Source organism: Triturus cristatus, chromosome 7 (assembly GCF_964204655.1).
Source record: "Triturus cristatus chromosome 7, aTriCri1.1, whole genome shotgun sequence".
NCBI classification, from domain to species: Eukaryota; Metazoa; Chordata; class Amphibia; order Caudata; family Salamandridae; genus Triturus; species Triturus cristatus.
Window position 1 is genome coordinate 1,527,864,837 of NC_140590.1, and position 15,542 is coordinate 1,527,880,378.

The window sequence follows — 15,542 nt, forward strand, 5'->3', positions numbered from 1 at the left end:
ATTCTCTACAGACAACTTAATAAAACTTAGCCAATGTCAAACCTGGATGGGGGATGGGAACTTCTAAGTGTGTCCTAAACCATTAACTCAAATATCCTCCATAGATGATGAATAACAAAGCACAAATATCCCTTTTATATGTTCTCTATTCCCAGCACTTACTATTACCTCTTAAACCATATAAACCATAAAACAAATAACTACTACCCTCAAATTAATTATAGACTTTGAGCTAGCCATGATTCAAACCATTGTAAAAATGTACCCACAGACACCTATACAAGACTGTTACCATCATTTATATATGGAGACACTGCCAAAAACTTGCACTAAGGGCCCTATTCCGATCTCGCTGGGAAAGCCCTATGGCCGACTCATGCCCGTAGAGCTTTCCGACCAACTCGTGCTCCTGGGCTCTGAGTGACACAGTACGATGCGCTGCAGCGCTGACGGACTCGAGTCGCTCGGAGCCCTATTGAAGTCTAAGGGAGCTAGGCTACAATAGACAAAAAATGCACATCTTGGACAAGGGTGCCCCCTGTCGGGGGGATGCCTCGGGCCCGTCCGCACCGTGCATGCATGTGTAGGGGGTACCCAGGTGCAAGGGGGCCCACTACAGACCCTCAAAGTCTGCTTCATCAAGCTTTTTCGAGGCGGAGGGTCCGAGTTGATCCGGCTGCCCGACGCGCATATCGCACTTGGTCATTCGGGAATCGGACCCATTGCGTTGAGCGCGTCGATGAAGTCGGAGTCGTCCGTATGGGGTCGCAGACGGGTACGAGTCTGTCAGAGCATGAGGCTATCCTCGCATCATACTTGCTCGCTCCTAAAGTGGTAGGAGTCGTCCGGAAATCGAGAGTACGAGACGGAGTCGCTCCTAATGAATGCCGTCAGGAGCCCCTCTGACCGAGATCGGAATCGGGCCCTAAGTGTAGAATATGCTACAAACAGCCAATTTGCCTGCTTTGAAAGTAAAAATATTATAGCACTAGCCTATGTCCCTGTCACTTAAGTTGCCAACCTCTACAATTACTAATAGAAAGCCCTTTCCACCAACAAAATTGAGACAGACTTAGCCCCCTAATGGACTATTTTGAAGAGATTTGGGTTTGCGGATTGCATTGCTCGGGACACAGACGCCAACCAAAATACCAAATACCATGGTGTAATTTCTATGACAGCACCTACGCGCAGAAAGCCAAAACAAAAAACGCAGTGGAAGGATGGCACGAAGCCTTCCAGTCCACTCTAGGCAGAACTCAGTCTACACTCTACAAATTTATAGAAGCATTACGAAAAGAGCAAAGCTACCAAGAACTATGACTGTAGCAATCTGTTAGCCAAATTGCCCCTAAACTTTGTAAACAAACCAAAAGAATGCATGACATGCTACAGTTTAAAGTAAAACTCTTCATAAATAACAAGGGACTGTATCACTTAGAAATCATAGCCAAAAACACATTATAAAATTAATAGTAGCCTACCAAAATCCTCAAAAACTATGACAAACAATAAACCAACACGCCAAACCTTTAAACAAAAATAATAAATACAATATTTTATTAGATCAGTGAAACAATTATTAAAAATCACAATGTTAATAAAGACTGATATTATAAAATCATATATAAATAATAAAAAATATAACTATCACCAGCCAAGATAGCAGAAACAAACTCAATCCATCACATAAAATAATTACAACATATAAACCAAACAATTCCACATAACAATCGCATCATATTTAGATAAACAATATAATATTACATTTCCCACCCAAAAGAAAAGAAAAAAAAAAACTTGTCATTCTGTAGCTGCAGTTCTTTCTTTATAACCTCACAATAAAAAATAGTAATCCACCAAAAATGAGGTAAATAATATTCAACAATCCCGAGACAGAATGCAAAAATATAATGAATTCAATAAAAGTCCCTGGAAGCAAACCAAAGTATCTGGGATCCATTAAAAACCTGAAAAGTGTTTTATAAAAAGAAATGCTCCAGGAAGATAAAAAAAAAGGGAAATTAACGTAAAAAAACATTGATTTATTATAAACCAAAACTGATTTTTTTCCGAAAAGAAACCAAAACTCCAAATGCTCATTGGACACGTTTGTAGACCAAAAAAGTAAATAAATAAACCCACCCGCAAGACCCATTGCATTCCGATAAAAAATACATATACATAACAGGTAATCATCAAAACATATCTAACATCACACAATTTAACATAACAAAGTGATATGTTACTACAAAAATTTACAAAAACCCAAAACCACAAACTTCTTAAAAATACAAACAGTAATACATCTAAATATACAAAAAGAACTCAAACAATACTATAACTAACTTCCCTCAAAACCCTTAAAAAGTCATTCAAAAAGGGCTTACATGTTCCGATGAAGAGCAGCACCTTACTGTAACCTGATTTCGGGAAAGAGACTAAAATAACACAAATTGATCACAAAATAGAAGGTAGCAGTAAAAAAATGGGGGCTAAATTTAACTAAAATAAAGACTAACTCTCTTTAGAAATAAATGGGAAATATTGTAAAAATGTTGATAAAATGTTTTCAAAAAATATAAACAATTATTAAACATGAAAAAACATATCAAACACTGGTATACAAATATGAAAACAGTAAAACATAAAGTATACATTAAATAATGATATAAAATATATACAGTCATTTAATATATACTAATAAAACATATCAAAACATAATGTTGAAAGTTATGCATGTAAAAAAGTTACAAAATGTATTAAATGTGAGAAAGTTGACAATTTGCAACATACAAATGTATATACATTTAATTTACCTGTTTTTTTATTATTAGAAAATAATGAAAGTGTATTATTTACATAACTTTATATAATTGTATATTTAATTAAAGTGTACAATAAATGAAAATTTAAAATGTAAATAAAAATACAAAAATTTATAACGTCTTTGTTTTCCAAACAATGTAATAAATAATATTATTGGTTACAAACACACAATTAACTTTTTTTTAAAATATTACTAGTCACCAACAATAATAGTAAAATAACACAAATAATTTTTACTACATACAAATAAAAGCAAAATAACTGATTTTAGAATAAAATTATACAATTCAATTATCACACTTATAAATAAATCTTTTTAAAAAATCGTTACACACTGGAGGGGTGACATTTACTAATCCCACTCCAATCTAAACCGATTTGTGGGAAGTATTGGACACTAGATGGGTGACATTTACTATTCTCACTCCAACGTAAACCAATTTCATGAAGGTGTTGGATACTAAAGGGGTGACATTTACTTTTTTTACTCCAGCCTAAATCTATTTGGGGAAGGTGTGGGACACTAAAGGGGTGGCATTCATTATTCCCACACCAATATAAACCAATTTGTGGAAGGTGTTGGACACTAAAGGGGGGACATTTACAATTCCCTTCTTCTAATGGCCCCATCTCTTTAGAGGAAGCTTTCCTTTGACTTAGCCAACGTGGGCTCCGTAGATGGAAACCTTATGGCCTACCCATATCAAAATGAGGTAAGCAGATCGAGAGCTTGGCAGACTGGGTACTCCGTTACATTTGTGCCAGAGTTCACTGTTCGTCAAACTCTAAACCAGGCCCTCAGGCTCCGAATATTATCAGTTAACATCCAGTCCCTAGGGCACGCACTGACACCATAAAAAATGAGGAATTCCTCTGTTTAAGAATTAATTCAACTAAAATAGTGTTGTATGCATCACCAGGTGCACACTTCCGGTCCTGTTTTGCCAGCTTAAACCTCCTATTCTCCATTCCACTGGTCTTTTTCTTATTTTTTATTTTTTTATTGACCTCGTATGTGCGTGTGTACATTATAAAGGAATTTACAGCATGAAAAACTGTTTCTGTTGGCGTAAAACAAAAAATTAGGAACGGCCCACACAATCTCAACGCAAAATGAGTTCTGTTCAGATGACTGCATTCAAAGGTGCACAAAGACAAATACACTGATGGTAGCAGGGCCCCCACAGGCTGAGGGGCAGACTCCACATAAAAAAAAAATTACTTCCAGTCCGGATAAAGTGTCTTTTATGGCTAACATTAATGCTTCAAACTGCTCTGCATTTCCAGTTTTTTTCCTTTTTAGGTGGTAATATTTCGCAATTACTCCAAGTCATAAAGAGAATATCCTCAGGAACTCAGAAGGAGCACTACTTCCTTTCCTGGATTATAGCAAATGCTGGCTTTATTCAGAATCCAAATAAGACTGGGATTTTAGCCTGAGACTGCAGAACATTCCACATTAGCATGGGTTGGGTGGGTTTCTTTGGGAGAGCCTGGGAGGAGGGCAATGACCCACACCCTCAGAGTCTACCTACCATCAGCACTGGGGGCACAATAGTATTTGGTGTATGGGTCTCGCTTCTTTAAGTTTGCGAAGTCTCAGTGGAACAGGAGTAGGGCTTGGCCTACATGGACTGACAATTGCATGCAATGTTGCACACAGCTACCAAAGTGGAATGTGGGGAACGCAATGCACACCGGGCAGGAAAATGACCAAGAAATCAGGATCTAAGTGTGAAATACATACATATGTATACACAGGTGTCTGTATACATACATACTTCAATGCTATTATTCATAAAAACCTTGTTTAGTAATAAAAAGTGCTTTGTTTAAATATGAATATTATAGTCTGCTTCTCATGGTCGCTTCTACTACAGTTACATATCCTGCGCCTCGTCCTCCGAAAAGTCAGACATGGAACTTTCTGCTGAACTGTCCCCAGTGCCCTCCTCTTGTTCTTTCAGTGCTTCCTCTGCTGCATATTTATGGATGTACTCTTTAATTTTTTTGTTTGTATTCTTCTGGTCGGTGGAGGTACATTGCTGCAGCGTCTCCAGTAAGAGGATCTATGGGGTTTGGGTAAGCCAGCAGCTGGGGCAAGAAGGACTCAAATATGTTGGTCAGATCATACAGAGCTGTCCAGGTCTGATTGATGACATCCAGGCACACGGTTCCTGAAGCATCATCGATGTTCGGATGGAAAATGTTGTTCATGAATCCTATTGATGGAGATTTAAAAGGGTTTTTATCTGGAAGGTCCACTCGTACTTTCCACATGCCCCCTACATACGGTGTTCCTTGTGGTCCGTAAAACTTCACTACAAATTCATTGAGTCCTCCTAGGATTGTGAGCGCATGTTTGCTCTCAATGAGCTTGATGACATCAGTGTCCATCCATCTCTTGCCTGGGCTTGGCGAAGACATGGTGCCCCCTCTTCTTCCTGCTGTTCCTGGTCACACATTCCCTGAAGAGGAGGCTCATCCTCCAGCATATCAGGTCCCCCTATGTCTTCTATGAGGAGGAATGGCCTCTAGGCCGAAGAAATACCAGTGGGGCCCTTACACGTAAGTAGGGGCCCCGTAAATCAGACACTGGAACAAGTGTCCCCTCCAAAAAATGAATAAGAGCCACTACAAAAATTCTAATAAGGGCTCCGGGAAAAGAAACAAGAATGGAAGTAATGAGGGACGCAATTAGAAACAGGGCTAAACAAGATACATTTGGGAGAATCCTACAACAAAATAAAGGGACCCGGAATTAAACAAGATGCTCCTAGAAAAATTACACGGGTCACAGCATTGGTGCCAAATATTGATGCCCCAGTAGAGACACAGGATCCCGTAGTACCCGGGCTCTTGAGAGTGTCATGGGCCACAGGTCCCTAACAGTGCTAAAGCCACCCGGCGATGACTTGTGTCCTTAGTAATGCACAAAACCCTGGTGGTGTCTGGGGCGACAATAGTTGAAAGCAGCCCCCAGAGAGATGCCCAGCACCATCCGCTTTCTTTAAAACCACCCCATGACCTGCTGCCCCCCGCTGCTGTCACAGGCCCAGGACAGCTCCTGCTTGCGCTCTCTCCAGCCGCCGCTGCCCCTCCATTCCACTGGTCTGCGTTAAATCACTTTGCTTCTACATAGATGTCAGCCTGTCTTTCAAAAACCACGTTCCTAATCTGTGCTTATAGACAACAAGTAGACTAAAAACCTCAACTCTTTGGGAGTCTGTGATGTCTCTTGGTTTGGAATCCATTGTGTGGTAATCTGCCAAGCAGTAGGATCAACATAAAGGGGGCATTCCCATCTTTACTACCATCTAGGCACCTTGACAGTTCTTGCAGTAATTGCAATCTGAGTTTAAAAGTTGTGGTTGCCTTGTAGGGATTGATGTGCAGCATTGGAATAAGATCATTTTGTCAATGACAGGTTTAATACTGTGCTGGTAGCTGCATGTGCTCTATGCAAACTCCTTTTCTTTCAATTGACACTGATTTTAGGGAATTTGACTATAATCTCATATGATTGAGTAATGTGTGGTCCAGCACCAAGTTAGTACCTTGATCACTCTGTTTTGTCAGATGTTATTGAATTTAGTTGCTCAGTTTTTAAAGTATACAGGATATGTCTGAGAACTGCCGGTCATTTCCTTGCTTTTCCCGTTTGCGACCCTAAATCTGATTCACAGGGATATCATGTGAGCAAGGCATTGAATCTGTGCAGACATATCTCCGCAATGAATTTTACTCAAACCGTTGCTGGCCAACATTATTCAGAAGCTTCCAATGATAGTTCTGCTTTCAGGAGGATAACACAACTGCACTTACTTCTATTCACATTGAGTAATGGACAACAGTCTTTGATTGTTTTTCTAAATACATATCAGCTTAACAGGGAGGGGAGATTTCAGTAGGGCTTATTCCATGATAGCAAAATTTACAAAGGAAAGTATTTGATCCCCTATTTAGCAAACTAGCTCTTTAGCAACGGTGTATCTAATAATTCGAGTTACTTAGTCTTAGGTCCCTGAAAGAGCTCAGCTACTTTGGATGTTTCCAAAATCAGTACGCTCTCACTGGAAAGTTGGATTTGCACGGCAGTGCATAATGGCAGCAATACATATTGCGACTGGACATTCTGGAGCACAATTTTCACCTTAATCAACTAAAACTGCTAATATTTTTGTGTCTTGCGTATGTCCATATTGATGTGTGATGGTGACGTGAAGACCCTTGTTCATGCTCGGCAACGCAAATGCACATGTTCATAGTTACTTGAAAAGATCAGGCCCATGCACTGGATCCAGTATGTGTGAAACAGGTTTTTTAAATAATGGTTCAAAAGTGATTCAAGCTGGAGGGGGATATCCACAGAAGACATTCAAGATCAAATCCTCTTGAAGGATGATTATGTGTTTATTAACAATGTAAGGGTGGCTACTTAAAAGAAGACCGTCGTATCCCACAGCCTTATCTGTGGTGTCTATGCAATGTATGTTTCCCTGAGAGGTTTGAGCATTGTATCAATTTTACTGAAGAAGAATTCTCATACTGGAGTGAGAGAACTATCCTGCTCCACATGGCGACTGGAGCACACCCATATACTGGATTCAGCTCAGGAATGAGGTGCAGTTTTGGGTGCGCCCTTCTTTCATGGAGGACCCAAGTATGGCTAGACCTCGCCCAGTGCTGTTCATGTAGAAGAAATGACTGTTCGCACTGAATTCATATGTTCTATGACCACACAGAGTTTCTCCAGAAGAGAGGCAGCCCACTCCAACCTAAAGTCAGGCATTGAGCTTACCCGGCTGTGATCATGCAGAAAGGAGTAGGAAGATGGAGATGATGATCAAACCCTCAATGGATTGTGAAACCTGCCTTTACCTGAGAGTGCCTGCTCAAGCTGATAATTACCCCTTGGGATAGATGTAATGTAAGAATCAAGCTACCTAAAGAAAATACCCAATGTTAGCTGCTTCTGCTGTGTTTGCCTGGCCAGAATAGACCCATATCAAGTATGGTGTCTCCAATCCCTTGATAAATGCTTCTGAGATAAACCGCAACCCTTCAGCACTGGAATCCTGTAGACCACAAGTTTCTTTACTGCATCATGTTAGCTGTCCTTGCTGACCCTACCCTATTGCTAAAGAAAGCTGCTGCTGCGATGTAATAGACAAATATGGCGGCTCTTTTTTTCACTCTGCTGCCAGGGAGGTCCTCAGGGAACCCAAAAACCTCATTTATTAGTTGAGGAGTTTGACATTCACCTTAATATGTTTCCCCATAGACATTCGGACTCTGTCTGAAGGACTTTTGAAGTTATTCACAAGAATTGTGCATTAAACCCGGTTAACCATTTCTGAAGGGTCCGGGCCCCAGGACCCCAGGAGCCCCTTTGCTTTCTTGTTCAGTCTCAAAAACCTGCTTGTTTCGACTTCCACTGTCTGGGACCCTCGTCATGTGATTATATCTTCACCATAACCAACCTCAATCCTTTAATCAGGCTTGCCTCACCTGATACCAATAGCATACCTTGCTCTGAAACATTTCTGCCTGTGCATTTTTTGATTGGTACTGGGAACTTGGCACCATGCTGCTGTGGTGGTCACAAACTGCAGAACATACTTGCCACCTCCTATTTCAGAGACAGTGTATTTATCTACAAGGGACCATACTGAGATCACCAAAGCTCCATTGTCTGCATAAGGAGTGCAGTCCTGTAAGGAAAACCAAGTTATTAGGTCTCACTATGGCACAGTTGAAGACTAGGAAGCCCTTTCGTGTAGTCCACACCAACTTTATTTTGTATGATGTGTCTCTTATGCTAGTTCTACGGGTGTGTCCTGTGCCAGGTGGCAGTTTTTCATTTCCAATATCTGCTCATATTTGGATTCAGCTGCTGCATCTGTCTGAAGGGATATTATCCTTGGTAGTGAGGTTCTGTCTTCTCATGAATCCTACACTAAGGTTGTGCCCCCTCATTTTACATACTTCCCTAATGGCGTTATTCTTTCTGTTCCATTTTACAGGATTCTGGATACTTACACTTCATGGATACAGTTATCAGCAGGGGGTTGGAATGGTGGAAACTCTTATTTACCCCTGACCAATCACATACCTGGAAGGCCCCTCTACACCAATATTTCCAAACATATTGCCTTTGGTGCAGATTGGGGCCTATTGTTAAAATCCACCTGACCCAATACCTAGGGGTTAACTGGCAGGCCAGTGTAAGTGTTGTCTGATGATATAAGAATGCAGCAAGAGCACAAAAACATTTAATTGTCCTTGCCTAATTGTATGTTTAAAAGTTATCAGTTCCTCTGACTGTCAGTAATTGTTTATCAGTCTGCATAACAGAGCTGATTAATGAGTGAAATTCGCCTAGCAGTTTATAAATGCACAGCACAGGTTTTGATTTCATGCTGATTCCCTAAGAGCCTCATGCACTCTTAGTCACTTATAAAATGTCTCTTTTTAGCCATGGTGAGCACATTTAGTTGACATGGCTATTAAATGGTAATATGTCCTCCAACAGAGTACTACAGCCAAATGCACAAAGGCCTGTGCAGAATACATGATAGGGACAAATTAGCAAAGATGCATCCTGTCAAAATGCGATAAATATTGATATAAACAGTAGACCCAGTTTAATGTAGACTGTGTGTATCAGAATACCATTAGCAAAGATACAGCCCATAAAATTCAACATATATTGATATTAACTATGGACCCAGCTTATATCAATGTATATTGTATTTTATGGGCTGTATCTTTGAAATGGAATTGTGATACATACAATATACTTTTGAATGAATGAATATTGCATTTGTAAAGCGCGACTGTCGCTCCCAATGGAGCATTCTGGCACTAAGCGGTAAACAACAGGATTCGCGAGAGTGAAAAAAGAACAAATGATCATTGAATAAGTGCGTGACACATTGAGTTAGAAATCACTCGTATCACACTTTTGCCTGAGCACTTTCTTCACTTTCTCACTTATTTCACACCACGCTCTCCTACATCCCACTGAGGGGGATATTCTCAAGAATGTGTGATAATCATCGCAAAATTAGTTTAGCAAAACTTTGCATATCGTAGTCTATCACGGGAAAACAACGCCGTGTTAACGTACCATTCTCAACCCGGCGGCACCATGCGATAGTCCCACGATAACACGTCAAATGATCGCGTTAAAATCAATGCGACGCTGCAAATATGCGAAATACGAACGCAAAACAAATTGCGATGAGGCCAATCGCGATTCAAAAATCAGCGATAGCCAGTGACAGGCCTGCAATTCCCACGCCTCATGCGAGAAAATGCACTATAAAAACAGAACAAAAATAAACTGCGAGGCCCCATGGATGCACCCGGACCGAGTGCCCAGGCCAGCGCGAACCCCACAAGCCCCACAGACCACCAGCAAGGAACCCCGGGGTCGGGGAAGGCCAAGGAGAAGAGGAAGACGGGGTTAGTCTGCAGGAAAACCGGATCGTCGTCACGGAGGTGACAGAACACTAACAACAACTGTCTGTCACGTCCACCGTGTCATTGGCAACACAGACTGAAAAATGGCATTCCATCGTAATTCGAGTCGGAGTGTCGAGGAGGTCAAGATGCGCTGGCATGATATGAAAAGCCAAATCAAGCAGAAACCCGCTGCCAACAGGAAGGCAGCAACGGCGACTGGAGGTGAGAGTCCTGCGCCACAGGAGGAGCTGGAGCAAATGGAGGCCACAGTCATCAGTGTGGAGATGGTGCAAGGAGTCGGGAGTCCAGACACAGCCCGACATGACCTGACACAACATCAACAGGGTGAGAAACGACCAGGGACTGGGGAGACGGGGGGAGACGGGCACAGTGGCACACATGCACAACGACGTGTAGCACACCGCACACCCACAATGACCCTGGATCATGTCCCTCATCCCCGTGGCACACTGCAGCACACATACAAACATCAAGTAGGCCCCCGTCCACCATGTGCCCAAAGGGGTCCCACTCCACACATCACCAATTCCACAACACACACATGCACCCGTGCGAAACACAGCAAAGATGCGTATTTGTGAGCCACACTGACAATGCAACTGACATTACATGACGAGCAGCGTGGCTGGAGTACAATCACCATGACATTGTGCACGCCACAAGACTGAGGTGGCTGAGTGTGGACCACATCCGTAAAGGAGCAGGTCACACTCTGACACATCCACGTGCACAAACAACCACTGACGTCAACAATATATCTGCAGACAAACAATGCACAAGAGTACAAAAACCGTCCAAGAGCGCTAATGACCCAAGTCGCCAACATCACTGCACCTTAAAAGCACAAAAGTCAAAGGCACACCGCCTCCAAGGGATAAGGGGCAGCAAAATCACAGCTGCAGGGGCGACTCTCCCACAATGCAGCACACACATAGCAATGACAGCACATCCACATTGATGACAATGTGGTACACAGTGCAACACTTACACTGCAGAACAGAGGACACAACGGGGTCCGCTTGTGCATAGAAAATGGCCAATCACATCTGACATAGCAGGAAACTGTGAGAAGAAAATGTACGTGTACAACCTCACCTACGTCATATAGTCCAAATGTCCACTGTCCCACATCAAATAGTCCCCGCTTCCCAAACAGTCACAATGTACATTGTCATGCAGTCCGTATGTAAACTTGAACAATGCGTCAACATACATGCCAACACAATGTCAAAAAGCATCTCCCCTTCACATTGCAGAGAGACAAACAACACCTCCAGCAGAGCAGACCAGACAATTCGACAGTGATGCTGAAGAGGACCTCCACACTTTCGACACAGACACCCTACATCACTTCAGGGACATCTTAGGCAATCAACCTCCAGGAGCAGGGCAGCCCAGCTGCATCAAGGATACCCCACCCCTGCACAGACCACACAGCTGGATGCGCCCACCACCATGGCTTGCTCCCAGCAGCCCACCGAAGCCCACATCGCATTCCAAGGCCAGGTGTCAGACTGCCAGAAGAGGGTGGCCGAACAGGTGTGGGTGGGGTTCGACCTCATGGTAGCCAAACTAGATCACATACGTGGGTGTCTAAGTCCCATCAGGGACCACCTACACTCCCCAACAGAGGCCACACTGCAACAGAGACACATGCCTTTGAAAATTTCCAGTAGAGAACCACACCCCGAGCCACGGGATAATCATCCACACCCCCATGCTGGACTGGTGTACTCAGACCCAGTTCACTCCTCTTCTGTATTGAGTGGGGGACGACAAAGCTACATGTGCAAGGTCTCACCCGCTGCCTGCGGTGACATGGCTGCGTCCGCTGTACACAGCATAAGGTAATGTTGTAGGGCCCGGGGCCCTAATGCATACATCATGAGCACACGGACACACTCAGATAGTTCGTTGAACTGGCTACCAGCACGTGCGCTCGACACCTTTATTGCCAGGGTCACATGTACAGTGACGCCTGTGCTGGATGTGTGTGGGGTGAGTGTAAGCCAGCCCTCATGGAGTCGTTGGTGCTGGCAACAACTTGAACAGTGATCACAATCAAAGCGGAAACACAAAACACCAGCAAAACATAAACAACTGTGAGGCATCATAGTGGTAGCTGGAGAAAGTACAGTGTTCACCCAATATACAACCAGAATGGTCCATGAGTTGTGGTGGACTGAGTTAATGGCACCTGAAGATCTGAGCAGGGTATCAAGCTGATGATGGCACCCACAACAGGTGTGAGCAACTCTGATAGTCTGGCAGTAAGACAAATCCGACTCTGGCACCTGTTGTATGGAGTTGGTCCTGGCGGTGGTGGCGTGTGCATCCTGCGGTGATGTGACGTCCGGACAGGTCAGGACTCTATTTGATGTGTGAGTCCAGGTGAACCGCAGTTGAGGCCGGAGCCAGCGGACAGCGCAAGGCCACAGACACATGGCGTTGATGAGCCCCAGGCCATCGACACAGAGGCCATCCAATATTCATTTAGAAAGGGTCCATGACTTGAGCTGCACAGAGTTAGTGGCCCCGGATGCACTGCGGCTGGCACAGGCACACCACCACGGGACGGTGCCTTGTGAGATGGGCCACGTGAGCTGAGCGGGTCCTCGTCGATGTCGAAGGTGACTGTAGCGGAGGGTTGCGGGGGACAGTGGAAGGTGTCCTCCACGGCATGATGCAGAGGACAGAAGCCGGCCAGAAGCAGCAGATGGAGGAGTGGAATGCTACAGCCTCATTTTTGCCACCAAGTCAGTATCACCAACATGATGATGAAGACGACCCCCAGTCCATTAACTCAGTCGCCACCAAAGTTCAACCAGAAAGTGTTCATGGATGTCGGGGAACAGACTTAGTGGCACCGGAGCTGAAAGGGTATGCAGTCTGCAATGAGGCCTGTACAATGATATCAATTCTGCTATAAATAAATCAAGACTGAGTTCTGACAGTGTGACCTACTCGACCGCTGTGTAGGCCCGAGGCAGCGGTCAGCGCGGGCCAACCGCTGTTCAGCGAGCTCCTCCTGGAACTCTAACATACAACGTTAAAATGGCATGTGGGAATGACTTATGGTTGACAGAGGTAGAAGCACCAGAGCTGAGCGGGTGCTCAGTCAGCGACGATGCCGTGTCCTGCCTGGTATGGACTGGATTGGATTGGTGTGAGGCCTGCTGGACCGTAGTGTAGGCCAAAGGTGTAGTTATAAAGGGCCCACAGACACGTGTGGTTGGGATGCTATGCACAGACTTGCTGTCACCACATCAAAGGGAGTATAGTGATTTAAACTCTGCATTGATGTGTGTACTCGGACATTGTATAATCAAGACTCAGTCCCAAATGTGTGACCTACTCGACCGCAGTGTAGGCCGGAGGCAGCGGTCAGCAGGGGCCCACAAGCACGTGTCGTCGGCTTGCGATGCACAGAGTTGGTGACACCAGGGCAGTTGTTGGTAGTGCTCGGTCACCTCCGTAACGATGATCCTTTTTTCCTCCAGACTGAAACACGTCTTCCTCTTACACCTCTCCTTGCGTGCAATTATATGAACTCTGCCATGATGAAATCAAGACTCAGTTCCAAATGTGTGACCTACTTGTCCGCTGTGTATGTCGGTGGAGTACGTCAACGAGAAAGGAGGACTGCGGGCCTTGCTCGAGGAGGCCGTGATGGTCTGAGCAGGCTGCCAAGGTCGCGGGCTTGGAGGTTGCATCTGCACGTGGTGGGCCCTTCTTGACACACGCCGGTGTCAGCAGGTGAGCTGTGAGACCTGGGTGTGCAGGGGCGGGCAAGACGGGTTCAGGGACCAGTGGCCCGGGGTACAGCAGGTGCACAGGATCTCAGGCAACTCCGCTCACGACGACGGCGTCGGCCTCGTGGCGGGGTGAGAGGCGCCGCCCTAGCAGGAACGTTGGGCATTCCGGAAGAGAACCACGCCAGAGCTACGTGCTTTTTATTCACACCCCTACACTGGCCTGGTGTATGCCGGGCCAGCCCACTCTGCTCACGCTTACAGGGAGGACGTAACAAGCTACATTTCTGCGATCTTCCCCACGGGCTGGGGTGACATGGTTGCGTCCACTGTCCACTACACTCCAAACACCAGCTGTGTATGTCGACATGGATATGGGTGTGGTCTGCATACTGCAGTCTGGCCATCACATCCACGCCACACTTGGCATTGTGTACATTCTCATTCATGGGTCACTTGCCTCCTTCGCACATGCCTGGTTCCCACCTCTCCCCACAATCTGCTATTGTGTGGCTGATGTTCCATGCCATTGAAGGATCATGTACATGGCTAACCCAGGTTGCCACAGTAAGTTGTGCTGTCGGGTCTGGTGGGTGGGCATGTTGTTGGGCATGTTGTATGTGAGTTTGTAACATGTGCATTCCCAATGATTGCGGAGTTGAGGTGTGTCGTGTGTTCATTTGGTACTTACCAACGAGCAGTGCATTTCCATGGGAGCCATCCTGGTAGCGCTGGTTGATGATGGACTGTCGGTAGAAGTGGAATCATGCACACTGCCTGGGTAGTTGGCGACAACGTTGGTGGCGATTCCCCGGTGGCCAACTGTTGCCTGCACATTGATGGAATGCGTGTGCTTTCCGTTGAGGTAAATGTGTGCAGTGTCACCAGAGGGCACAAGTAGGACATGTGTGCTGTCGATTGCCCCCAACACGTGCGGGAATCCAGCTATGGCGTATAGTCCTTGCTTGGTCTCCAGCTGTTCCTGTACATTGTGGGGGACGTATAGGTACTGGGGTACCAAGCTGATGATGGCATCCAGGACAGGTGTGAGGAACTTGGATGGGGCTGGCTGTGAGACTCATCCGACTCTGGCGGTTGTTGATTGGGAGGTACCAGAGGCCAACAGGTGCAGCACAGCCAGCAGCTTTGTCTGTGGTGGAATGTTGGTTTTCTGCTGTGTTGGTACCGTCAGCCTGTTGGGCAATGATGGTCAGGATGGTTGTCCTTTTGAGCCTGTAGTGGGCAATGACATTGTCTGGTGTTAGGTCTGTGAGGCTAGTGCCTTTCCTGAGGGTCCGCTGTCTTTGTCCGCGCTGCCTCTGTGGTGGTCTGGGGGAGGTCCAGGGTGGCGGTCCTGGGGGTGGTGGCAGTGGGTGTTGTGGCCCTGTTGGGGCTCTGAGCTGCATGATCAGTGGCTCCATGGCATCTGTTGGTCTTCAGTTGTGACTGTGGGCTGGGCTCCCTTTTCTG

At 45.1% G+C, this 15,542-nt stretch overlaps 1 pseudogene; it reads right to left on the reverse strand.

The window, feature by feature from the left end:
* Positions 1–4,698: 4,698 nt before the first annotated feature.
* LOC146812309 (ubiquitin-conjugating enzyme E2 H pseudogene) lies at positions 4,699–5,280 on the reverse strand (annotated as a pseudogene).
* Positions 5,281–15,542: the final 10,262 nt, after the last annotated feature.